At 52.1% G+C, this 27,885-nt stretch overlaps 1 protein-coding gene across 1 annotated transcript in view; it reads left to right on the top strand.

Moving 5' to 3' along the window:
• The window catches only part of LOC138265166 (solute carrier family 2, facilitated glucose transporter member 11-like), a 353,929-nt gene that overhangs the window by 275,371 nt on the left and 50,673 nt on the right, over positions 1-27,885 (top strand). The window lies entirely within an intron of this gene.

Below are 27,885 nucleotides of genomic sequence, written 5' to 3'. Positions count from 1 at the left end.
ACCAGGGTCAATTTTCTTTTTTTTTTTAAAAGGATGCAAGGTACGCGGACCCTCTCCCTGGCCATTTTGAGCAACAGAGAACCTATCCCTCGCTATCCGCATGTAATAAAAAGGGCAGGGGGTGCATGGGCCCCCTCCCCTAACCTGTTGAGGTCCTGAAACACCATCTTCCAGGGCCAATAGTTTAAAAACAGGGAAGGGGCAACCACCCTCCCTTTGCCGTACCTGTTAGGGCCCCAAGGACCCCATCCCCTAGGAAGGCTCAATGACTGTCATGGGGAGCCCAGCCCCGGGACATAGTTCTCTGCCTGCAGGAGTGTGGGCAGGGAAGATATGTTTACTCTCATCTGACAGAAGCTTTAAAAATGATCCTGCTGGGTGGGAGCAGGCATATGTTTTTATACCCAGGTGCTTGTGGACAGAGAAATTCAGATTGCTCTCTACCAGTGGGAAAACGCAAAAACAGCTACTGCCACCAGATGGGAGCAGTATCGACTCCTACTGAAGCCAGATGGGTGCATGTGGGAAGCCAGCAGGGCCGTGGGGGTCCTGGAGCTTCTCCCTGGCCACCTACATAATGTTTCTTTGGTGAATATCAAGGCCCCACCAAAGGTCCCCAGGGATTGGGTCCAAGGGTCCACTACTAGCTTGGGGAGGGAGGGCAGCCATGCGATCCCCTCCTCTTAAAAAAGAAAGCCCCAAGGGGGTTGGGGTCCCCAGGGACCCTAGAGGATCCTTAATAATTGTAAAAAATAGAGTGCCCTAGGTGGGCACCGGGATATTAAAATAAATATTTTCTAGCCTTTTTCAAGGCATGCCCCATAATGCCCTGCAAGAGCTTTTTTTTATTTATAATGATTTGAGCTTGATGATGCCACTAGAACAGGGAATGGCACCACCAAGCCTTTTTTAGTGTGGGGAGCTACAGGGAGTGCCAATTGGAGGCCCTGGGGACCCTATCACTGGGGCCAATACCACAATTTATGGGGTACCCTGTTCCCAGGCCCAGGCCCAAAAACATATTTAGTGGAGGGGTGTGTGCGGTCCAACTGCCAGAGCCTTTAACCTCTTAACTGCTGGGGCCTACCCCCCAACCCCAGAGCAGGACACTCTTTTGGGATATTTGTTGTAGTTCTTGCCAAGGGCTCCATAACTTATTCCCACATAAGGTATCCATGCCAAGTTTGAATCACTTTTTCTCAACATCCTGGGGATTCTAAAGGTACTCAGGGTTTGTGGATTTCACTGGAGGAGACGGACAAAATGGTCAACACACAGCTGCATTGTGAGGTTTTTTTTTAAATATAAAAAAAAGAGATTCACAAAAAAGTGTCAGTTTCCCCCCTAAAAATGGCATCAATGAAAGGTTTGGTGTGCTAAAGTCGTCGTCTTCCTAGCTTTCAGGAACATGCAGAGCTTAATCAAATAGACAAAGTTTTTTAGCACAATTTAGGCATTTTTCTAAGCGGAAGCTCATTTTTCCTATTTTGGTGCCTTCAACCTACTTTCAGTTTGTGGTAGAAACTAGTGCAAAACCCATAGGTGACCCAGGACAGCTATAGATTTCTGAAAAGTAGACATCATTTTTAATAAAGCATGGAGTCATATGTGTAGCTCTCTCAAGACTTAAATAAAGAAATATTAAAATGAGTAGGAATATGTGACAACGTTTTCATCTGTAACTTTTTGTTATGATATTCGATTTACAAAAGCAATACATCATTACGTGCTCCGCTAAACCCTTCTAGTTGTGGGGATATATAGGGTTTGTGGGTTCTCCAAGAACCCAAGGTACACATAGCCCACAACCGAGCTGCACCATAAAAGGGATTTTCATTGAGTTCCGAGTATAGCACAATTCATATGGTGAAATATGTAGTGAAAAATGAGTATCACGGAAACCTACATTATTCTAAAAAGGGCATAAGATATGGTGTTTAGGAGCAGTGGTTTCTTGTCCATCTCTGAATTTGTGGGCACCCATACTAGCATATTATTCAGAGGGCATTATTCAAAATGTCTACTTTCTTACACAATTATTTCTCACTTGTGTAGGTAGACCTAGTGCCCATGACAAGAAACATGTCAAAGCATAACAGACCCAAGACATTTTTCCACTGAAAAATGACCCTTTTTTGCAATGTCGGTTGTTGTGGATATAGGGTCCTAGCTCAGCCGGACCTAGGGAAACTTAGCAAACCTGTACATTTTTAAAATCTCGACACATACAAATCGAAATACCATAACACAACATAACGGGGCCCCCACCAGCTTTTTTTTTTACCTGGAATACTTGCAAACCTCAAATGTTGACTAAAAACACATTTTCCTCACATTTCTGTGATGGAAAGTACTGGAATCTGCGCGGAGTCACAAACGTTCTTCTTCTGATAAAAATGGTACCATAAATGTGTGGCTAGGTCTATTAACTGTAACACAAAAGGTGCCAACATGCAACATGAAACATCACATTTTACCACAGGCAAAGAACCCTTTTTTTCGCAATGAGGGTGTCTGTTGATTTTGTGCCCTTCCTCAAGCCAGCACCTAGGAAAACCTAGAAAACCTGCACATTTCTGAAAACTAGACATTTGGGGGAATCCATGGTGGGGTGACTTGAGTGGCTCTCACCAGGAACTGAACAATGTAAGGTCAATGGGAACTCGAGACTTCCACTGGCCTTGGTTTAATCCGTTCCTGTTGCGGGCACTAGGTCCCACCACACAAGTGGTGCAAAGTTTTTTCAGCACAAGTGGGGCAACACTGGGTAGTAGAAATGTTGTGAATTCCTTAGGATCCCAGACGTTTCCATTACAGAAATGTAAGGAAAGTGTTTGATTTCAGGCAAAGTTTGAGGCACTGGTGCCCCTTTCTGGGGTTGTGGTGAAGCTCAATGCCAGGGTAGCCCACATCCCTCTTTTGTTTGTTTTTGCGCCATTTTTAATTGTGTGATGAATAGTGGGCTTTTAGCCCCCTAGGGCACATTGAAGGCAAACCCTCTGTCTCCCTCTGGAAAGGGCAGAAAACTGTGTTTGTCCCATTTTGGGTAGAAGTGGGGCCAATGCCAGAGTGCAACATTTGCTCCACTTTCTGTTGACCTAAAGGCAAAATTCCTGGTGTCACATGGACTTTCAAACCCCCTGGGGGAAGATTTGGGGCAACCTCACCAACTGGGACAAAACTCCTAACTGCCCCTGGGGGAAGAGTGGGGAGGGAGGAGAGACCTATTGTCCCTTCTGGGGCATGTGGTACTGAAAATTCTGGACCCGTGTTATAAACGTCGTCGTATCACAACGATTTTGGTATCAGCAGACCGGGAATGATTAGAATAGTATGCACAAGCATTGTATTCATATTCGGGTAACGAAATCACCCGAATATCAGAGCTTCCGTCTTGAACCCTCGTGTTCCATTTAAACGACAGCCATTTTGTGATTGCCCTCACATAGGCCAATGTCTAATGCTGAAAACGAGTCTGAAGGACACGTACACCTTTGCTGACTCCTCTGTGACCTGGGCAAGCTGACTCCACTGCCTGAAGCCAAACCTGTTCGTCCAGTTTCTTTCCCAGTGGGCGAATGAGATTAGTATCAAGGCACAACACATCATAAACCTTTCATCACACACAAACCATGCCTAATCTTACACACACCTGTCCCTGTTTCTTTCTTTATGACTTGCTTTACAAGGAGGAGGTGCCCGTTTATATTGGGGGTCCGTCGATATCTGATGAAAGTACTAAGCCTTGCCGGGTAATTGATTGAGGGCTGGACAAACTGGAATATGGGCTTGACATCATAAACCTGCTATTTCTTTGTAGTGAAAATATGTGAATGGTCAACTGTAAAATAAGGAATGTTTGCCTAAAGCATAATATTTTGTATAAAAGAGAAGGTTAGCTTTGCAAAGGGAGCAGTCTCCTGAGAATATACACCGTGTTGTACTTCTAGGATACCTGTTACTGGCTGCAGCCAATAAACAAGATCTTTAACTTCACCAAGAAGACTCTGTGTTTCTGTAGTCTGAAACAGGAAGGACTCGAAGTCTTAGGGTGTGTTCCCTGGCACCGCTGGGTTCTGAAAAACCCAGTACTTCAGGCAGAGGTATAGTTCGATGCCAGGGTAGGCCGCAACATCATTTTCTTTGATTTAATGCCATTTTGAATTCCTTGGTGTGTGGTGGGCTTTCTGTCCCTTCACCCAGGGCAAATTGAAAACAAACCCTCTGTCTGTCTGGGAGGGCAGAAAGATTGGTGTGACCTTTTTGGGGTATGGAAATGGCCAATGCCAGAGTGCAACTCCTGCCCCCTTTGTTTTGCCCCCAATGCAAAATCCCTGGTGACAAGTGGGCCTTCTACTTTCCCAGTTGGCTGATTTGGGGCAACCTCCCAAATTGGGACAGTTTTCCTATCTGCCCGCAGGGGGCAGAAATACACTATTACACCCACTAGGGCAGGGGTATGGTGCGATGCTATTTTTTGTTTTGATGCCATTCAGAAATCCCTGGTGTCTAGTGGTGTTTTTCCCCTGCAGGTGGGTAATAGGGGGTATATTGAGGGTGAATACACCATCCACTCCACAGAAGGAGCCGAGCGTGTATTGGGCCCCCGGTTGGGGGAAGCGTGGGCCCATGCGCAGTCGACGCTCCCCCCCAAAAAAAATATTGCATCAATTCAGTCCAGTGTCTCTAGTGGGATTTCTGCCCCCCCCCCAGGGGACAGATTGGGGGAATACACCCCCATCCGCCAGAAGAGGGGGCAAAAAGACTGTCTGTTTTGTTTTTGGGGTGGGGGCATGGCCTGGCCCAAGGTGGCCAGCCCCCAATACTATATATATTTTTTAATTCCCTGGTTTCTAGTATGCTTTCTGACCCCCCTGCGGCAGATTGGGGTAATCACCTCTTTTTTACCCCCACGGGTGGCAGAAAGACTGTTGGCACATTTATGTGGGGTGAGAGCATGGTCGTGCCCATTGAGGGCAGGCCCCACACCTGTATTTAAAAAACACCTGGTGACTAGTGGCCTTTCTGCCCCAACCAGGGGTGCAGATGGATGTAACCACTCACAGATGCACCCTATGGGGGCAGAAAGACTGTCTGCCTTGTTTTTGGCATGGGGTTATGTCCATTCCCATCGTGTACAGCCCCACACCTATACTATTTTTTCTTTAAAATTCCCTTTTGTCTAGTGGGATTTCTGCCCCGGTGCATATTGAGGAGAATCACTCCGTCCAAGACTGTCAGCAGATTCATTTGGGGTGGGGGCATGGCCATACTCATGGTGAGCATCCTCCAACCCTATAGATATATTTTTAATTCTGTGGTGTTTAGTGGCCATTCTGCCACCCGCAGGGTTAGATTGGGGTAATCACCCCATCTGTTCCCGGGGGTAGGAAGCCTGTCTGCTCTGTTTTTGGGGTGAGTGCATGGTCATGCCCATGGTGGGCAATCCCCACTACTATATTCTTCTTTTTTTTTTTACCGTGGTGTATAATGGGCTTTCTGCCCCCATGGGAGGAAAGATTGGAGCTAATTTCCCCCTCATCTACTCACCAGGGACAAAAAGACTGTTGCCATATTCATACAGGGTGGGGGCATAGTCATGCCCGTAGTAGCAGCCTCCACGGCAACATTTCTTCCAAAAAACGATTCCCTGTGTCTAGTGGGTATTCTGCCTCCCCCTGGGGGCAGATTGGAGGTATTTTGCCTCATTCACCCCTTGGGGGGCAGTAAGACTGCATTGATTTTGGTGTGGTAGCATGGCTATGCCTATGATGGGTAGCCTCCACACCTATATATATATATTTTAATTTCTCCTGTTCTACTGGGCTCTCTGCTCCCCCAGGGGTCGGACTGTGGTAATCACCCATATATATGCCCCCTATGGAGGCAAAAAGACTGATGCCACATTTACTAGGGGTGGGGCAAGGCTATGCCCATGGGAGGCAGCCTCCACCCCTATATTTTTGTTTTAATTTCTGTTATTCTACTGGGTTTTCTGCTCCCCGGGGCTACGATTGTGGTAATCACCCCCATATGCCCCCAGGGGGGGCAGAAAGACTGATGCCACATTTACTTGGGTTGGGGGCATGGCCATGTTCATGGTGGGGCGCCCCTACCCCTATATTTTTTTTAAAAGTTGTCCAAGGAGACTTGTGGGCTTTCGGCCCCCTTCGAGCAGATTGGGGTAATAGCCCCCATCTGCTTCTGGGGTAGGAAGAAAGACTAAAATATTTATAAGGGGGCTGGGGGAGCACGCACCCTTACCTAAGGAGCTGCTCTCCCATCCATAATGTCTGACTTGTGGATCCCTGCTTGGGGATCGCTCTCCAGTGGTAATCCCCTAGCAGGGGTCCACTTGGCATAGGTGGCATTGGAAAGGGGAGATTCTACCCTTTCCAACGTTGCCTCTTCCAAAACAAACTGAGCTTGTCGGCTGAGATATGCCCCCCAAGCACTGACGCAGTGACAGTAAAACAAGCCTAACAGCTCATTTTTCTTTTACTTTACTGTAATAATGTCTCGCGAACACCCTGGAACCAGCGAACAACTTTATTCTTAAAAGAGTTCTGTTTTTAATACATGCCAAGCTACAGTTTTGGGATATGCGACATATGGGCGATCTTTGGATATTTCGATGGATATTTTGTATTACTATTGTTATGCAGGGATGGCAAGGACATAGGTATATGGCCCTTTCTGGCTTCCCCCCTCTTTGAAAGTCCACTCGTGTTGCAATTCTAGCCTGGGTAAAGTCTAAACTTTGGAGGTCACTTAGGGTTGGAGCAACATTAGATGTATCACACTTTTGTCCTGATTTCATACCTACACTCTCCCTGAATTTAGTTGGGTTGCTGTTCTTTATGGGTTGTCCTCTTTGCAATCCCACTCCCTTAAAATCCCTTCCATACGGGCCCAGACCTACTGTTTTGTGAGCAGTCCTACAGGAACTGCTTTGACTCTTACTGCAGGTACCGTCCCCTAATCCTGGCACTTCCTTCATTACCTTAGATGCTGAGTCAGCTGTCTCTGCAAGAGGTCAGCAAGGTTAGTCACAAGGTTTGCTAACCTTTTTCAGTTTACATGAGCCTGCAGGGGTCTGGACAGCCTTCCCTTTGCCCTTGGTGTGATATCCCTGGCTCTGAGTTTACAATCCTTCAGCTCTAACAATGTGCATTTATAAATAAACATAAAATAAAATATAAAACCAAAGGGATAGAATAAAAATTGAAACAGCTGCTGTTGGTCATATTAATCCATATACATACATCGAATATTACAACAAAAGAGGCTCAGATGGGACTCTAGGCAGAACAAGTTTTTTCTTTAGTAGGACCGATGGGGGTGGGCCAGCCCTGCCATTACCTGGCTTTCACAGGTAGGGAGGGGAACACCCTTGACCTGGGCTTCACATGTGCGACCCACCCCAGGGGCTGGTGTCAGCATGTTATAGCGATGTGCTCAGGATGTTGGATCTCCCCCCATTCCTGTGACCTCCAGGGGATTGTGGGACTTGTAGTCCCTTGAGTCGACAAAAGAAAAGTCTCCAGTTTCTCACGCAGCAATGCTGGCGTTGGCTCTTTACAGCACTGTGCAAAGGTTGTTGGACCTGCCTCCTCCTCCCATTCCTATGTCCTCCAGAGGAATGTGGAACTTGTAGTCCCTCGAGTCAATAAAGTAAAGCGGGGCTGGTGTCAGCCCTTTATAGCGCTGTACACAGGATGTTGGTCCCACATTTTCCTCCCCTTCCTGTGTCCTCCAGGAGATTGTGGACATTCTTCTCCCTCGAGTCGCCAAAAGAAAATTCCCACCCAGGTTCATCACAGGAATCCATCTGCAGATGGAACTAAGGGTAGCTATTACAGCCCTTAGCCTTACCCACCAGCTCAATACCGTTTTTCTGTTGGTAGAGGATGGAGAGAGAGCATGAAGGAGTAGCTCAGTTCCTGCCACCCTCCTTCCACCACCCCTCCCACCCCACAAGGAGAAGAAATAAACCAGGAGGTAAGGATAGAAAGGGATGGACTAGGATTGGTCTGAGCAGTGTTTTAAATGGTTAGGTACTGTCCAGTACTGAGTACCTGCACTCCTTTAATTTGAAAGGGAGAGTACCTGCACTTCTCGGCTCTCCAGCAATACATTTAATAGCAGAGTACCAGCACGTCTCAGGAGCAAATGATTCTCTAAAGAGAGATTACCTACAGTTCTATATGTCCCTTTAAAGCACTGGTTCGGAGTCTCCCCCCTTTCAATGCTCTATGCCTGATTCAATTTAACAAAGCTGCTCTGTTTCTCAATAGTTTTCTATTCAAGGGAAGCATGGCAGAAAGAGGAAGCAGGATGTCTTTTCTCCAGAAAAGAGCCAAACATTTTCTGGATATTCTTATAGCCTAACAATACCTGGCTCCTTTCTGAGGCACAAACATGTGCTTCATAAAGGAGCCCGACTCTAAATATTGTCTGGCTCCTGTAGGAAAGTACCATCTTGCCTGGCATGTTACCCCCATATTTCACTGTATATATGTTGTTTTATAGTCTATTTGTCACTGGGACCCTGCCAGACAGGGCCCCAGTGCTAATAAGTATGTGCCCTGTATGTGTTCCCTGTGTGATGCCTAACTGTCTCACTGAGGCTCTGCTTTCCAAATTTGTCACTAACAGGCTAGTAAGGGGGGAGGAGCCAAAATGGCGGCCGGGACAGTCGCTTGATACAGGCGCTCCGTCCCCGGCTCGATTAAGACATCCTGAAGGGTGCCCCCCGCAACCTTGGTGAAGCGGCCGGGGCGGCGGCCCGACCGGGGGGGGACCGGAGCATCTGTCACGAGCCGTGCGTGCCCCTCGGAGGGCTGGTGAGCCGAGGCCGGGTCCCGAGGGCTCGCGCCGGGCGCGGCAACGAGCGGGAGGGGCTGCCCCTGAGGCTCCGGACGCGCTCTCGCCTCGCACGGCCGGCCCCGCCCCCCCTTCTTTTTAGATCGCGGCCGGGGGGGCTGAAGAGCCGCGGCCATACGGGCCGGAGAGGGAATCCCACACGGCGCCCCGGGGCGCGCGGGGCTGGAGCCGACCCGGGGGGCCGGAGCACCATTTTGGGCGCTGCGGCGGCAGAGCCGCGGGAACACGCCGCGAAGCACAAAGAAGGGGCGCCTCTGCCCAGAATTATAGACGCATCGCTACGGCGGCTCAGAAGGAAGCAGAGGATTTCCAGCAGGAGCTAGTGAAATGAGGTGAGGGGGGCACCCGGGGGTGGGGGGAAAATTAAAATCAACGCAGAGGGACATTCCTGGACTCCTGGATACCCTCCCCCCTCTCCCCTCTCCACCTCATCATCAATGCAAGGGTGCAAGACTAATAAGGGCTGCGTGCCCCCATAAACTTGGACCTATCAACCTGCACAGCACAGACGGCTGGTGCGTGCTGCGGGCGCTGGGGCTGCGCTGTCCCCCCTGCGGTGGGCGCCTGCCTCAATTGCCCTGCGCTACACTGAGCCCATCCGTGGCTCCCGACGTTCGCCCCACTCTTTGGTCCCTCCCGGGCTGCGCCGCCCGCCTTGGCCCTCAAATACGCTCCCCCTCCATCTGGGGAAACTTCAGGCACCAGGCCCCGCCGCCACCTATGAGGGTGAGAGTGCTCCCCTCCAACTCCTACGTTCCCCACACACACCAGTGGGCCCCGCAGACAGCCTCACGGGAACTTAACATCGGACCACCGTGACAATCAACGGCCGCAGCATTTGTTAATGAACACAAGGTCACAGACTACAAGCGCGCCTAAACAAGGCTACGCCCTCCCTTGGCATTGCTGGCCAACCTCACGCTCTAAACGACGTATGTGCACACCACACCCAGGTCACTCAGCAAAAGTTTAATTCAACGAATTAAGAGGACCAAAAGTGCGAAGTTACTGCAGACTGGGAGGAGATCTCGAGACAGCCAAAATGGCCGGCAGAGCCAAATCAGCTAAGAACTCAGACCGACCCACTCAAGGACTAAAACCTGCTGACCAACAATCTAACCCATCCCTACAGTCACTAGAAAGCACACTCCTGGCGCACTCTGCTCAGTTCGAGAAAGTATTGCAGGTAATCTTGAACACTAAGGGGGTCATTCTGACCCTGGTGGTCTTTGACCGCCAGGGCGGAGGACCGCGGGAGCACCGCCGACAGGCCGGCGGTGCTCCAATGGGGATTCCGACCGCGGCGGTAAAGCCGCGGTCGGACCGGCACCACTGGCGGGCTCCCGCCAGTGTACCGCGGCCCCATTGAATCCTCCACGGCGGCGCAGCTTGCTGCACCGCCGCGGGGATTCCGACCCCCCCTACCGCCATCCAGATCCCGGCGGTCCGACCGCCGGGATCCGGATGGCGGTAGGGGGGGTCGCGGGGCCCCTGGGGGCCCCTGCAGTGCCCATGCCACTGGCATGGGCATTGCAGGGGCCCCGGTAAGAGGGCCCCTACATGTATTTCACTGTCTGCTGCGCAGACAGTGAAATACGCGACGGGTGCAACTGCACCCGTCGCACAGCTTCCACTCCGCCGGCTCGATTCCGAGCCGGCTTCATCGTGGAAGCCTCTTTCCCGCTGGGCTGGCGGGCGGTCTGAAGGCGACCGCCCGCCAGCCCAGCGGGAAAGTCAGAATTACCGCGGCGGTCTTTCGACCGCGGAACGGTAATCTGACGGCGGGACTTTGGCGGGCGGCCTCCGCCGCCCGCCAAGGTCAGAATGAGGGCCTAAGTCATCTTTGGAAAACAGAATTGACGCAGTTGCGCAAGACTTGAACCTCCTGCGAGTGGACCACTGAAGTCTAGCTGAAAGAGTGAAAACAACAGAAGCTGAAATAGCCGACTTAACTCCAATAGCGCAAGGAAACCAAAAACAGATCCAGCGCATGGATGAGGAGCTGAAGGTACTCTGGAGGAGATCGGAGGAAATGGAAAGCAGGGCGCGCCGCAACAACGTGAGGTTTCTGGGCTTTCCAGAAAGAATGCGACAACCGGAATCAGAAATCTCCTTAGAACAGTGGCTAATCAAGGAGGTGTTAAATGGGGCTCCATCCAAGTTTTTCTCAGTTGAAAGGGCTTACAGAATCCCGGGCAGACCCCCGGCCCCTGGCCAGCCCCCTAGACCACTGATTGCTAGATTCCTGAACTATAGAGATCGAGATGCAATACTGCAACAATTCCGCAGTAAAGGCCCATTCAAGTATGAAGACTCGATCATTAACGCATACCCAGACTTCACACAAGAGGTGCAGAACCAACGCAATTCTTTCGTCAAAATTAAACAACGTCTACGGGAACACAACATAAAATATGCCTTGCTTTTCCCTGCCAAACTAAGGGTAGTAATGGAGGACCGCACCCACATATTCACAAACCCCGAAGATGCCTGGACATGGCTACATGCCAAGGGCCTAGCACACCCCCGGGAAGACAGGCGGGAGACAATGTACCGCCCACCCTATCACAACTCACCAATCCGCCACCTTTTCCGGGGCAGGAGCCCCGCTGATAAAAACACGGCGGAAACAGACTACGAACGGGAAAACGCTCACCTCTACACACTCCACGAGGAATCTGGACAGCATGGATCCAGAACTACACATCCTACCAGCTATTGTCTACCTGCTCCTCTACCAGGAGCACGAACGCCGGCGCAGATGACAACGGTGAGTACTGCACCTACGACACAGGGGTGGGGGGAGGGAGAAAATTACGGGCACACACATACGCGACACCCCCACCCTCACCCACAACTACCTACACATCAATGCAGCGCAACAACTCAGAGTGACACCCCCCAAACCCGCCAGAAGAATGCAAAGACAAAATAAAATGATCATGAAATTTAAATATATTGTACGGCTAAGTAAAAAATTATTTTGAACATCTATAACTATATACACATATGTAAATTGTCCTGTCCAAATTGGGTTTCAGTCATTGTACGTGGGCCAATGGGCCTCAACACATGGGCAAAGCCCACACAGGAGACCTGAATCCATTGGAGAGAACACTGCAGGGGCATCAGATAGCAAAACTACTGGCACCTCAGGGGGAAGGAAAGGGGGGGCACCTCAGCCACATGAGTCCACGACGCCAGATCCACGAGGGGCCTCCATGGCCACTGTCCCATCCTGGGGAGTGCAAAGCCACAGTCTCTCAAGTCTCTACAGTGGGTGGGTTGCCCACTGACATATCCTGGGGAGTGCAAAGCCACAGTCTCTCAAGTCTCTACAGTGGGTGGCTTGCCCACTGACATATCCTGGGGAGTGCAAAGCCACAGTTTCTCAAGTGGATTACAGACTCCACTGGTACTGGAGGAGGCATGGTGCCCAGAGTGCATCGTGCAGCCCTGCCCGACACAGATCTTGGCCTGCCCCTTCTGCCAATGGGCCAGCGGTGCTTGACTTGAAGGGCCCAGCGGAGCGGTGCTTGAGATGAAGGGCCCAGCGGAGCAGTGCTTGAGATGAAGGGCCCAGCGGAGCGGTGCTTAAGATAAAGGGCCTAGCGGAGCGGTGCTTGAGATGAAAGGCCCAGCGGAGCGGTGCTTGAGATGGAGGGCCCAGCGGAGCGGTGCTTGAGATGAAAGGCCCAGCGGAGCGGTGCCTGAGATGAAGGGCCCAGCGGAGCGGTGCAGAGACGGCGGTGCCCAGCGGAGCGGTGCTTGAGATGAAGGGCCCAGCGGAGCGGTGCAGAGACGTCGGTGCCCAGCAGAGCGGTGCTTGAGATGAAGGGCCCAGCGGAGCGGTGCTTGAGATGAAAGGCCCAGCGGAGCGGTCCCTGAGATGAAGGGCCCAGCGGAGCAGTGCCTGAGATGAAGGGCCCAGTGGAGCAGTGCAGAGACGGCGGTGCCCAGCGGAGCGGTGCTTGAGATGAAGGGCCCAGCGGAGCGGTGCAGAGACGGCGGTGCCCAGCGGAGCGGTGCTTGAGATGAAAGGCCCAGTGGAGTGGTGCCTGAGATGAAGGGCCCAGCGGAGCGGTGCAGTGACGGCGGTGCCCAGCGGAGCGGTGCTTGAGATGAAGGGCTCAGCGGAGCGGTGCTTGAGATGAAAGGCCCAGCGGAGCGGTGCCTGAGATGAAGGGCCCAGCGGAGCGGTGCAGAGACGGCGGTGCCCAGCAGAGCGGTGCTTGAGATGAAGGGCCCAGCGGAGCAGTGCTTGAGATGAAGGGCCCAGCGGAGCGGTGCCTGAGATGAAGGGCCCAGCGGAGCGGTGCAGAGGCGGCGGTGCCCAGCGGAGCGGTGCTTGAGATGAAGGGCCCAGCGGAGCAGTGCTTGAGATGAAGGGCCCAGCGGAGCGGTGCCTGAGATGAAGGGCCCAGCGGAGCGGTGCTGAGACGGCGGTGCCCTGTTCAGCGGTGCTTGTCTTGAAGGGCCCTGTTCAGCGGTTCTCGAGACGGCGGTGCCCTGTTCAGCGGTGCTTGACTTGAAGGGCCCTGTTCAGCGGTGCTTGTCTTGAAGAGCCCTGTTCAGCGGTTCTTGAGACGGCGGTGCCCTGTTCAGCGGTGCTTGTCTTGAAGGGCCCTGTTCAGCGGTTCTTGAGACGGCGGTGCCCTGTTCAGCGGTGCTTGACTTGAAGGGCCCTGATCAGCAGTGCTTGACTTGAAGGGCCCTGTTCAGCGGTGCTTGTCTTGAAGGGCCCTGTTCAGCAGTTCTTGAGACGGCGGTGCCCTGTTCAGCGGTGCTTGTCTTGAAGGGGCTTGTTCAGCGGTTCTTGAGACGGCGGTGCCCTGTTCAGCGGTGCTTGACTTGAAGGGCCCTGTTCAGCGGTGCTTGACTTGAAGGGCCCTGTTCAGCGGTGCTTGACTTGAAGGGCCCTGTTCAGCGGTGCTTGTCTTGAAGGGCCCTGTTCAGCGGTTCTTGAGACGGCGGTGCCCTGTTCAGTGGTGCTTGTCTTGAAGGGCCCTGTTCAGCGGTTCTTGAGACGGCGGTGCCCTGTTCAGCGGTGCTTGACTTGAAGGGCCCTGTTCAGCGGTTCTTGACATGTGTCTCCAGGGCACCAGATCCGGCCAATATATGGCGTTCACTCGCCATCCGACTTCTCGCTTGCGGGGCCCTCCTGTTCTGGAGTCCCGGGCCCGTGGGTGTCCTCCTTCACACCCGGAATGGGGCTGGTGGGGCCCTCCTGGGCAGCTCGCCTGCTGCCGGACTTGTCGGCCGTGCTGCCTTTGCCATCCTTCCGTGATTCTCTGTGGCCCTTGCCTCCCTTTGTCGATGTGCCAGGTGGCACCCCACTTCCTGACGGTGCCAGGGCAGTGCCTTTGGAGGCTGCCGTCTCTGGCCTCTCGCGCCGGGCTGTGCCTTTCTTTGTTTTTTTCCCAGGGGGTGGGCTGGCTGTCCCTTTACTGCTAGCCGAAGTAGCTGCCCTTGAAGGTGGTGGACTCCAAAATCCTTGGACTATTGTCCTTGTAGGTCCAGGGGTTGTGGTGGCTGAGGTGCTGATTGGACTCTTACGTGATGGAGGGGGTGGGTCAGGTCATGGAAAGAGGTTAATTTTGGACAGGAAAAACTTTTTAGGAGCAGTGGGAAGGGTAGGTGCAGTGGGTATGGGAGTGGAGGAAGAGTATGTGGTTGTAGGAGAGTCAAGTCTGGTGTCTTTGGGTGCTTGTGATGGAGGCTGTTGTGAGGTGGATGGCTGTTGGGTGGGTGGCTGCCTGCGTTTGTGTGGTTTGGAAGAGGGGGTGACAGACACACTGGGAGAGGACACAGGGGACGTGTAAATGGCAGTGGTGGTGGTGAATGCACGTGTGCGGAGTGTTCTGGTGGGTGTGCTGGTGATGGACGTAGTGGCTGATGATGTTGTGCATGCAAGTGTGAGTGGAGACGTCACAGTGAGGGAGAAGGGAGACGAGGAGGAGGGGGACACAGAGGAGGCAGTGGCTGTTGGCATGTCTGCATGTGGCTGTTGCTTGTGTGAATGCTTGTGTGATGTGTGGTGCTTATGTCTGGATGAGCTGCCCTTGGGTGTTGAGGTGTGTGCAGGCTGGTCTGTAGGTGTGTCTGGGATAGGCAGAGGAACAGGGGAGTGGGACTGGGTTGAGGAAGTTGGAGGAGGGAGGCAGGAGACAGGGACAATGGCTGCCGTCAGTGCTGAGGCCAGAGCATTGAACGATCGCTGATGGGCAGCCTGACCCGAATGAATGCCCTCCAGGTATGCATTGCTCCGGTGCACCTCCCTTTCTACCCCCTGGATGGCATTCAAAAGGGTAGACTGCCCAACAATTAGCGTCCTGAGGAGGTCAATGACCTCCTCACTGAGGGCAGCAGGGGTAACTGGGGCAGGGCCTGAGGTGCCTGGGGCGAAGGAGATGCCCGCCTTCGTGTGCGAGCAGGTACGGGGCGAACGCTGAGGGGCTGCTGGGAGGGCGGAGCTGGTGCGCTGGGTGGCAGCTGTACCTGTTGTTGCGGTGGGCACGGATGTTGCCGCCACCACAAGGGAGCTCCCTTCCGAGGACGTGTCTGTGTCGCTGGTGTCTCCACGTGTCCCCGTTGTGGAGCTCCCCTCGCCCTCCGTCTCACTGGTGAACTCCGAGTCGGTTGCATGGCCCTCCAGGGCCATGTGAGATGCAGCTCCCTCATGCTCCGATGCCACTTCTCCTCCGCCTGATGATGCTAATGCACACATGAACAGGAAGAGCAGCAAAAAAGGGGGGGGGGAATAAAGACATGTTGAGTGCATGCATTGGCAACACAGTTGGCGGAGAGGACAGACACAGAAGCCCCCTGCACTACGCTGCGCACTTGGGGTACACTACTCAATCATTGGGACTTGGCCTACAAGCCTATGGACGACAACTGCACACATAGGTGACACAGGGCCATGGATAGCTGTACTTGGCACCCTACAGAGGTGGGGGGTGGGGGCACAGGGCCATGCCTTACGGAGGGGCCTAGCCTACAGAAATCGCCCTGGCCTAGGGATACCCACAGCCCTCCTCCCCCACCCAGACACCTCCACTGTGCGCTAAGATAGCAGAATGTGCTTGTACTCACCCCCTTGTGTCTGCTGTGATGTCCTCACGCGCCCATCCAAATCTGGGTAGGCCACCGCCAGGATCCGGGACATCAGGGGGGTCAATTGACGAGTGGCACTCCTCCTACGTTGGGAGGCCATCCCCAGCAGAGCCTCTGCGGTCTTCCTGCATCCTGCGGCGGATGTCCTCCCACCTCTTGCGGCAGTGGGTGCCCCGTCTGTTGTGGACCTCCAGGGTCCGGACGTCCTTGGCGATGGCACGCCAAATGTCGATTTTCTGATGGGCGCTGACCTATGTGACATGTACAGGGGGAGAAAATAAAATATCATCATTTTCTGCATGCTCGATGTGAGTGGCCCCCCTCCCCACCCTTTCCATATGGCACATGCTCTCATCTGTCGTTTGATGCATGCCTCATTCGCTCCCCTCCCCACCATCGTTCATTCACCCCACTCAACCCAGGCATTGGCCAGAAAGCATGGTCCCAGTGTACTTACCTGTTGGTCTGGAGGACCGTAGAATAGCGCATACTGGGGGAGGACCCCATCCACGAGTTTCTCTAATTCTTCAGAAGTGAAGGCAGGGGCCCTTTCCCCAGTCGCAGCAGCCATTGTCTCTTCCAGACCGAGGTCACAGCAGCACTTGCAGTATAGGTCCTCTCCTGTGGATGATCAGGTCTCGAGTGATTAAGCAGATAAAAAATGGCGGTCACGCCCGCGGCGGTGCGTACCGCGGCGGTGCGTACCGCGACCGCCGGCGCACATCGTCATTGGCTCCTCAAACCCATAGGGTTCAATGTTAACCAATGCGGCTTTGCACCGCGGTCTTCGACCGCCTACCGACACGGTGTGCCACGCCAGCGCATTGACCTCACATCCCATTGTCGCACTTCACAGGTCAGGCAGCCGCCATTTCAAGGGCCCACATGGCTTAATTTCTACTGCGTCACACATGCCTAGGCTTTGCATCGACACTCATACAAGCCATTCACTGCATAGAGAATCGTGTACTGTGCATGCTGTGGGAACGTACCTGTGGATTGATTGACTCTGTGCTCCATGTTGTCCTTCCTAGGCACCGTCCGCTGGGACTTGCGAGGAGATGGAGGTATCTTCCCGTGTACAGACCGCTGGTGGACCTGTCGACAATGGAAGAAAGACATGTCATATTGACATACAGGCTTGACCGAGCCACTATACAGGAACTGTGTGCCCAGCTGGAGCCAGACCTGATGTCACCCATCCGCCAACCCACAGGGATTCCCCCTCTAGTGCAGGTTCTGTCAGTACTCCATTTTTTGGCAAGTGGGTCATTTCAATCAACAGTGGCCATTTCATCAGGGATGTCTCAGCCGATGTTTTCAAAGGTGTTGTCCAGAGTGTTGTCTGCCCTGATGAAATACATGCGGAGCTACATTGTTTTCCCTGAGGTGGGCGATTTGGCTACAGTGAAGGGTGATTTCTATGCCCTTGGACATATTCCCAACATCATTGGTGCCATTGATGGGACACATGTGGCTTTGGTCCCCCCCAGCAGGAGTGAACAGGTGTACAGGAACAGAAAAAGTTATCATTCGATGAATGTCCAGGTGGTCTGTTTGGCTGACCAGTACATCTCCCATGTAAATGCCAAGTTCCCTGGGTCAGTGCATGACGCGTACATCATGCGAAATAGCAGCATCCCTTATGTGATGGAACAACTACAGAGACACCGTGTGTGGCTAATTGGTGACTCTGGTTACCCCAACCTGTCGTGGCTACTGACCCCAGTGAGGAATCCCAGGACCAGGGCAGAGGAACGGTACAATGAGGCCCATGGGCGGACTAGGAGGGTGATCGAACGCACCTTCGGCCTCCTGAAGGCCAGGTTTAGGTGCCTACATATGACAGGTGGATCCCTAATGTACTCACCAAAGAAGGTGTGTCATATCATCGTGGCCTGCTGTATGCTTCACAACCTGGCTTTGCGACGCCAGGTGCCTTTCCTGCAGGAGGATGCTCCAGATGGTGGTGTTGTGGCAGCTGTGGAGCCTGTGGAGAGTGAAGAGGAGGAAGATGACGTGGACGACACAGACAACAGGGACACAGTAATAGAGCAGTATTTTCAATAACAGGTAAGAATCAACACCGGCATTTTACATTTACTTACAGTCTCCTGTCTCTCTACTGTCTGTGTGACAGTGGTATGTTGTCATCAGAATGTAACTTGACATTTTGCAACGGTTAAGTTCAATACATTTGTTCAAAATACAGGCAGACTCCAGATTATTTTTGTGCAATAAGTGGTTTTATTAAAGTGCTCAATTTAGGGACATGTTTGAAAAATCGGTGATGGGTGATGGTGGAGGATTGTCCATGGCAGAGTCCAGGTTTTCAGTCTCACAGGTGCATTGTCCATATGCCTGTGGAAGGTGGAGCAGGGGCAGTTTAAGGTTGGACAGGGTGATAATGTGGGACAGTGGGATGACAATCAGGGGGTATCCTTTCCTGGCGGGGGTCTTGGCATCCTACTCTGTCTTCTTCCTAGATCTCAGGCCCCGCTTGCGGGGTGGTTCTCCTTCTGCAGGGGGGTGGGTTCTGGTGGCCTGTTGTTCTTGTGTGGGGGCCTCCTGTCCTCTAGCGCCGGCGGAGGTGGTAGCCTGTTCTTGGTCAATGCCAGTGACAGGGGCCCTTTGTGGTGCCACATGGTCCTGCAATGTGGTGACGATCTGGTTGAGAGCCACGACGATGGTGCCCATTGCGGAAGTAATGTTTCTGAGTTCTTCCCTGAACCCCATAAACTGTTCCTCCTGCAGTACCTGGATCTCCTGGAACCTGGCCAGTACCGTCGCCATCGTCTCCTGGGAGTGGTGGTATGCTCCCATGATGGAGGAGAGGGCCTCGTCGAGAGTGGGTTCCCTGGGCCTGTCCCCCCCCTGTCGCACAGCAGCCCTCCCAGTTCCCCTGTTTCCCTGGGCCTCTGTCCCCTGGACCGTGTGCCCACTACCACTGCCCCCAGGTCCCTGTTGTTGTTGGTGTGGTGGGTTAACCTGGGTGCCCTGTAGTGGTGGACACACCGCTGATTGACGTGTCCTGGAGACAGAGGCATGGGCCCGCTGGGTGGGAGCTGTGCTGGTGTTCCCAGAGGGGGGTAGGTCTGCTGTGGCCTGTGGCTGTGTGAGGGGAACCGACTGTCCCGAGGTCCCTGATGGGCCGGGCTGGTCATCTGGGTCCAGGGAGACAGAGCTGCTGTCATCACGGGGGGCCTCTTCTGGGTGTGGGATGGACATTTCTGGACCCTCCTGGGCGGTGTGGTGGCGTTCGGGTCCTGCAGGGGTATAAGAGTATGGTTATTGCTTCTGTGTGTGCCATATCGTGCAATGGGTGGGTGCCCGTGTACCCCAGTGCTGGCATTCCCTTGTGGGGGCTGTTTTGACGGTGGCTTGTGGGGGAGATGGGTATGTGCAGTGGGCATGCTTAGGTGATGGGTGTCCATGGTTTGTGGTGGCATGCAGGGTTTGGTGTTGGGATGGGTGGGTTGGGATGGTGAGACATTAGCAAGGAGGTTGGGTGATGGGGGTGGGGGGTGAGGGTGGGGTTATGAGTTGGCATGCTGGTGGGGTGGGGGGATGAAGTAGTGAAGATGAGACTTACCAGAGTCCATTCCTCCAGCTACTCCTGCGAGGCCCTCAGGATGCAGGATGTTCAAGACTTGCTCCTCCCATGCTGTAAATTCTGGGAGTTGAGGTGGGGGTCCGCCGCCAGTCTTCTGCACCGCGATGTTGTGTCTGGATACCATGGAACGCACCTTCCCCCGTAGGTCGTTCCACCGCTTCCTGATGTCGTCCCGATCTCGTGGATGCTGTCCCACAGCGTTGACCCTGTCCACTATTCTTTGCCATAACTCCATCTTCCTGGCAATGCTGGTGTGCTGCACCTGTGTCCCGAAGAGCTGGGGCTCTACCCGAACTATTTCCTCCACCATGACCCTGAGTTTTGCGTCTGAAAACCTGGGGTGCCTTGGGGGTGCCATTGAGTGGTGTGGATGAGGTGTGGGGTGGAGTATGTGTTGATGAGTGTGGTGAGTGTGGTGGTGTGCGGTGTTTTGTGCGTGGATGTTGTGTGGGTGATGGTGTATTGTGCCTCTGTGTGATGGTGTTCTCTATTCTGTGCTGTCTCTCTCTGGGCTTCGTCTCTGATTTGTGGTCGTAGGGGTTTGTGAGTGATGTGGGTGTGTGTTTTATAGTTAATTGGGTGTGTGGGAGTGTTGTGTGTATGTGTATCAGGTGTGTGTATTTCAAATTGTCCAATGTGGTTGTGTTTTGTAAGTGTGTGTGTATTTTGACCGCGGCGGTGTGTACCGCCAATGGCATACCACGGTTGAAAGACCGCCGCGTGGATCCGTGGGTCGGAATGGCATGGGCGTTTCTCTGTTGGCGTGACGGTGGAGGTTTGGTCATCGCCAGTTTTTCGCTGCCCTTTGATGTGGCGGACTTTTGTGGATGCGGAAAGATGTGAGCCCCTTATAAGAGCCACATCTGTACGAAATGAGAATCCCACTATGCAAATCCAACCGTATATGGGTTACTTCACGTATTTTTAAGTTTAGTAGTTTTACAATAGTTGAAAGTAGTATAGGGGGTTTAATAAGGGGAGTTGAGGTTAATAGTTTAATAGGAACGCAAGTACCGGAATCACTTAATGCACAAAATGAACACCTGCACCCGCTATATTTAAATACCACCTACAGAAAGGTAGTGACCAGGTGGGCCAACTCTAGAGCCCAGATCCTTAACATAGCAATGCACCCTCAGAACCCCATATGATGTCTTCCAGCAACAATACTAAAAACCAGTATATCATAGTAATATGGAATATCAGGGGCCTTGGGGCGCTGAGTAAACAGGCTAGAGTGCACGCTCGACTCAAACGACTAGGAGTGCATATTGCCATTTTGCAAGAGACACACATGTTAGAGGGGGACCTGCGCACGAAATGGGGAGGCCAGCTGATAGGCACAACATACTCTGCCTTTGCGAGGGGGGTGTTGATTTGGATAGCGGCAGGAGTCCCATTCCTCTTGTTGACACACAAGATAGATCAGGGAGGGAGATACGTAGTAGTGGAGGGCAGACTAGACGGCAGACAAATAGCGGTGGTAGGTATATACACCCCAAACAGTGGCACCACGGGTTTTCTCACCACTCTCACTCCAACACTATTGTCCCACCCCACGGCCCTAGCCCTCTGGGGCGGTGATTTCAATAGCACCCCATCTGCAGTATTAGATAGAACTAGTGCCTATCCGAGCTCACTAACCAATAGGAAACCCACAGGTCCCCTGCAAGAATGGGCAAGCGTTATGAGACTACATGACATATGGCGACTAGGCCATCCAGAACAAAAAGAATATTCATTTTACTCAGTACCACACAGCACCCACACTAGAATAGACATAATATGGGGCACTCACGAAATAGGGGCACTGGTTACCGAATCGGAATACTTAGCAAAGACACTTTCGGATCATGCACCTTTGAAAATAACACTGAATTGGGGTAGGACACGTCAGGCAGTTCCCACTTGGAGATTCCAGGTGGAGGCTTTACAGGACCAAGCATTCGCCGAAACATTGGGAAAATCTATAAGCCAATACTGGGAAATAAACGCTACGTCCGCAACAACTCGGGCGATAGAGTGGGACGCTCATAAAGTAGTAACACGCGGAGTATGTATATCCACTACGTGGGGAGTGAGACGCTCCTTACAGGCAGAGATTGGCAAACTAGAGAAGGAGCTCAGGACAGCGGAAATAGCGGTAGCGCTAGGGGAAATCTCCAACACTGTCCTCAAAGAAAAGCGCTCAAAATATAACGACGCAGATAGCAGACTCCGCTGCCAAGACTATAACTATCACTTAACTAGGTTGCAAACGGAAGGGGATAGATCAAGCAGAATGCTAGCATAGCTACTCCGCGAAGATAGACAGCAACCTCCGATAGGTGCCATCTGAGTGGGCGCGCAAGATATGGCTACCACACAAGTAGGAATAAACGAGACGTTTAGGAATTATTACTCAAACTTATACACTAAACGCACCTCATGCACAGCTACACAACTTGAGGTTTTTCTTGCGGACTTCCTCCTGCCCCAACTATCACAAACAGATAGAGATATAATCAAAACCCCCATAACAACAGAAGAAGTAGAATTAGCCCTTGCACAGCTGCCCAGGAATAAAGCGCCTGGGGCAGACGGCCTCCCCTCGGAATATTATAAAGCTTACCTACCCAGCCTGAAACCCCATCTGCTAGGATTGTTCACAGAAGCATGGACTAAAGAAAGCTTGCCCATATCCCAAAGGGAAGCTATGATAGCGGTACTCCCCAAGCAGGGCCGGGACCCTATGGATGTCAAATCCCATAGACCATTATCGCTTCTAAATACGGACTGCAAAATATTAGGCAAAATACTAGCTAATAGATTAGCCCCCCTCATGCACTTATTGAGACACGCAGACCAAAATGGCTCCATCCCAAAGCGCAACACCTTCCTAAATATTCGCAGATTACTGAGCATAATGGGGGATACCCCCTGTGACGCACAAGAGGAAATGGTGCTCTCACTAGACATAGAAAAAGCCTTCGATACGCTGGAGTGAGATTTCCTATTGGCCACGATGGCTCGCATGGGAATAGGCCCCAATTATATCCGCTGGGTCCGGACATTGTATTCCAATCCAAGTGCGAGGGTGAAGACGGGCGGGGTGATCTTTGACAGCTTCTTGATCTCTCGTGGGACACGGCAGGGCTGCCCTCTATCCCCGCTATTGTTTGCCATAGCAATGGAACCGCTAGCGGCAAGAAAACGCCTCATGGAACATGAATGGGGAATAATTAGGAACGGGTTATACCACACGGTCTCATTATACGCAGGTGATGCTTTAATATATATCAGAAACGGCTGCACAGTTATTCCCTCTGTAATATCCTTATTGGCTGAGTTCAGAGACCTGTCAGGCCTTGTGGTAAACTGGGAAACGTCCTGTGTGTTTCCCCTGGTGAAGAGGGCTCCCAATAATCAGGATGCTCCTAAGATAGGGCACCTAAAGTGGTGCCCGACAACATTTAAATATCTTGGAATAAACATATACCACGACACAGAAGACTTAAGAGACGGAAATCTAGGGAGGGCGCTAACCTCCATAAAAGGCTCCTTGCAATTCTGGAACAAGCTCCCGCTCTCGCCACCCGGCAAGGTGGCGATTGCCAACATGTTGATCCTACCTAGGCTCCTATATTATTTTGCGGCTCTGCCGATAATTATTCCCAAAAGCTTTTTTGGCAATTTAAACACAGCTCTGCTGCAGCTCATTTGGGGTGGTGGCAGAGCACGGGTGGCACTAACCACACTGCAACGCCCGTTGGACAATGGCGGCCTGGGAACTCCCAACTTTGAAAGATATTACACAGCTGCACAACTTCAGTGGGTCCAGTATTGGATCCACAGACCAGAGCAGGCAGAAACCATGAGCCTGGAGCCCCGGCGGAATGGGACCCCCCTCATAAGTTGGCTGACAACTAAGCTCCCCAAAACGGAACAGGTCAACCCATTGCTTGCAGTTGCACACGTGTGCTGGGCTAAATATGTGCAAAAAGAAGCGGATAAGCTTCCTTACTCCCCACACATACCACTAAACTATTTATTGGCGGGGACCGCAGCTGGAATGCAAGCTGCGAGGGTGTGGAGTGAAGCAGGAGTACAGACAGTAGGAGATTGTTTTGAAGATGGCAAATTAATGACATTCGAGGCTCTCCAGGCCCTCACGGAGATAAGCCCCGGTCAGTTCCTGACATACCACGCCGTATGTCACGAAATTAGAAAAATTTGGGGGCAGGTATCTCGGAACCAGCGATTTCCCCTGTGGTCCACCAACTTTTTCAACATAATGACCAAATAAAAATAATATCCAACCTATACAGAACCCTCAACAAGACTCCCGAACCACAGGCGGAGAAAGCCTGGGGGAGATGGAACGCTGTACTCCCCACCCCGATCCCACAAGCAGACTGGCCAAAAGCCTTGTCCCACACCCGCGGCGTGTAAAGGAATCCCAGATTTAGGTACACCCAATTCAATTTCACGCATCAAACATATCTTTCCCCAGCCAGGATAAAGCGAATGTTCCCCGATTCCGAGCCAGTATGCCCAAGAGGCCAAGCACCGTCAGCACCCTTCTATCATATGGTATGGGATTGTCCTAATATACAAACTGCCTGGGCGGAGGTGGTAGGGGAGATATCCCAGTTAACGGGGCTCGCACTGATAGCAGACCCCGGGTCCTGCCTGCTGGGACTGAGAAAGAGACCAAGAAAACAAAGATACCTACACAAGTTCATAGACCTAGCCTATTTAATGTACAAAAGACTAATAGCGATACACTGGAAAGCCCCAAAAGCTCCTGATCGGAAATCCTGGCATTCTCTAATACTACGTTGGGCTCGCACTGAATACCAGTTACTAAAAAGAATGGTGCGCGAGGGGCGACAACATACAGGGTGCACTACTTGGGAAAATCTGGTAACCAAATTGGAGGCCAAAAACGACGAGATGCCCCCTTGAACTGGGGAACATACACCCGCAATAACTACGATATAAATCTCCCTGCTTCCCCCACTACAGAAATAAAGCCCATAGGGCGCCCAGGCACCACAGCACATCACCCCTTACCCTCCCTCTTGTAGCAACAACCCGTCAGCTCTCCGATACTGCAGTACCAGCGATGCACGAGGAGTAGAAAAACCTGGGTAGCCGCCCGCACTCACCAATTTGAATGGAGCCCTCATTAGTCAGCTGGGGAACTTACACACGCAAAATAGGACCCACACTGGTCACGGGCGAACACCTTTACAAGATAAATAACAAATGATAAACCCATGGCGGGTGCAGCTAGAAATGATACTGTAAAACTGGAAGTGTTCCGTGTCGTGTTTATTGGTGGGGTTTGCGATTGTTAAATGGTTTAGATATTAGATATTGCACTGGGTTATCCTGTAGTTGAAAACTGAACAATTTGTATTGCATATCTGAAACATAAAATCAATAAAAAGTATTTTTTTTTAAAACAGGCTAGTGACTGAATTTACCAATTCACATTGGCATACTGGTACACCCATATCATTCCCTAGTATATGGTACTGAGGCACCCAGGCTATTGGGGTTCCAGGAGATCCCTATGGGCTGCAGCATTTCTTTTGCCACCCATAGGGAGCTCTGACAATTCTTACACAGGCCTGCCACTGCAGCCTGAGTGAAATAACGTCCACGTTATTTCACAGCCATTTACCACTGCACTTAAGTAACTTATAAGTCACCTATTTGTCTAACCTTCACCTGGTGAAGGTTGGGTAAAAAGTTACTTAGTGTGTGGGCACCCTGGCACTAGCCAAGGTGCCCCCACATTGTTCAGGGCAAATTCCCCGGACTTTGTGAGTGCGGGGACACCATTACACGTGTGCACTGTACATAGGTCACTACCTATGTACAGTGTGACAATGGTAACTCCGAACATGGCCATGTAACATGTCTAAGATCATGGAATTGTCACCCCAATGCCATTCTGGCATTGGGGGGAAAATTCCATGATCCTCCGGGTCTCTAGCACAGAACCCGGGCACTGCCAAACTGCCTTTCCGGGGTCTCCACTGCAGCTGCTGCCAACCCCTCAGACAGGTTTCTGCCCTCCTGGGGTCCAGGCAGCCCTGGCCCAGGAAGGCAGAACAAAGGATTTCCTCTGAGAGAGGGTGTAACACCCTCTCCCTTTGGAAATAGGTGTGAGGGCTGGGGAGGAGTAGCCTCCCCCAGCCTCTGGAAATGCTTTGATGGGCACAGATGGTGCCCATCTCTGCATAAGCCAGTCTACACCAGTTTAGGGATCCCCCAGCCCTGCTCTGGCGCGAAACTGGACAAAGGAAAGGGGAGTGACCGCTCCCCTGACCTGCACCTCCCAGGGGAGGTGCCCAGAGCTCCTCCAGTGTGTCCCAGACCTCTGCCATCTTGGAAACAGAGGTGTCTGTGGCACTCTGGACTGCTCTTAGTGGCCAGTGCCAGCAGGTGGTGTCAGAGGCTCCTTCTGATAGGCTCTTACCTCTTTTGGTACCGAATCCTCCTTCCTAGGTAGCCAAACCTCCTTTTCTGGCTATTTAGGGTCTCTGCTTTGGGGAATTCTTCAGATAACGAATGCAAGCTCACCAGAGTTCCTCTGCATCTCCCTCTTCACCTTCTGCCAAAGGATCGACCACTGACTGCTCAGGACGCCTGCAAAACCGCAACAAAGTAGCAAGATGACTACTAGCAACCTTGTATTGCTTCATCCTGCCGGCTTTCTCAACTGTTTCCAGGTGGTGCATGCTCTGGGGGTAACCTGCCTCCTTTCTGCACCAGGAGCTCTGAAGAAATCTCCCGTGGGTCGACGGAATCTTCCCCCTGCAACCGCAGGCAACAAAAGACTGCATCACCGGTCCTCTGGGTCCCCTTTCAGCACAATGAGCGTGGTCCCTGGAACTCAGCAACTCTGTCCAAGTGACTCCCACAGTCCAGTGACTCTTCAGTCCAAGTTTGGTGGAGGTAAGTCCTTGCCTCCCCACGCTAGACTACATTTCTGGGTACCACGTGATTTGCAGCTGCTCCGGCTCCTGTGCACTCTTTCAGGATTTCCTTTGTGCACAGCCAAGCCTGGGTCCCCGACACTCTAACCTGCAGTGCACAACCTTCTGAGTTGTCCTCTGGCGTCGTGGGACTCCCTTTTGTGACTTTGGGTGGACTCCGGTTCACTTTTCTTCTAAGTTCCTGTTCCGGTACTTCTGCGGGCGCTGCCTGCTTTTGTGAGGGCTCCCTGACTTGCTGGGCGCCCCCTCTGTCTCCTCATCCAAGTGGCGACATCCTGGTCCCTCCTGGGCCACAGCAGCATCCAAAAACCCTAACCGCAACCCTTGCAGCATGCAAGGATTGTTTGCTGTCTTTCTGCGTGGGAACACCTCTGCAAGCTTCTTCACGACGTGGGACATCCATCCTCCAAAGGGGAAGTTCCTAGTCCTCTTCGTTCTTGCAGAACACCAAGCTTCTTCCAACAGGTGGCAGCTTCCTTGCACCCTCAGCTGGCATTTCCTGGGCTCCTGCCCACTCTCGACACTGTCGCGACTCTTGTATTTGGTCCCCTTGTCTTACAGGTACTCAGGTCTGGAGATCCACTGTTGTTGCATTGCTGGTGTTTGTTCTTCCTGCAGAATCCCCCTATCACGACTTCTGTGCTCTCTGGGGTTTGTAGGTGCACTTTACACCTACCTTTCAGGGTCTTGGGGTGGGCTATTTTTCTAACCCTCACTATTTTCTTACAGTCCCATCGACCCTCTACAAACTCACATAGGTTTGGGGTCCATTCGTGGTTCGCATTCCACTTTTGGAGTATATGGTTTGTGTTGCCCCTGCACCTATGTGCTCCTATTGCAATCTATTGTAACTTTACACTGCTTGCATTACTTTTCTTGCTATAACCTGCATAATTTTGGTTTGTGTACATATATCTTGTGTATATAACTTATCCTCATACTGAGGGTAGTCACTGAGATACTTTTGGCATATTGTCATAAAAATAAAGTACCTTTATTTTTAGTACTTCTGTGTATTGTGTTTTCTTATGATATTGTGCATTTGACACCAGTGGTATAGTAGGAGCTTTACATGTCTCCTAGTTCAGCCTAAGCTGCTTTGCCATAGCTACCTTCTATCAGCCTAAGCTGCTAGAAACACCTCTTCTACACTAATAAGGGATAACTGGACCTGGCACAAGGTGTAAGTACCTCTGGTACCCACTACAAGCCAGGCCAGCCTCCTACAGCTTCTTGCTGATATTAACCGAATAGTGTGCTCGGACCCCAAATTTCCCT

This window comes from Pleurodeles waltl, chromosome 11 (assembly GCF_031143425.1).
Source record: "Pleurodeles waltl isolate 20211129_DDA chromosome 11, aPleWal1.hap1.20221129, whole genome shotgun sequence".
Taxonomy (NCBI): domain Eukaryota; kingdom Metazoa; phylum Chordata; class Amphibia; order Caudata; family Salamandridae; genus Pleurodeles; species Pleurodeles waltl.
Note: the sequence above shows the minus strand (reverse complement) of the source record. Positions and strands in the feature narration are given on the sequence as shown.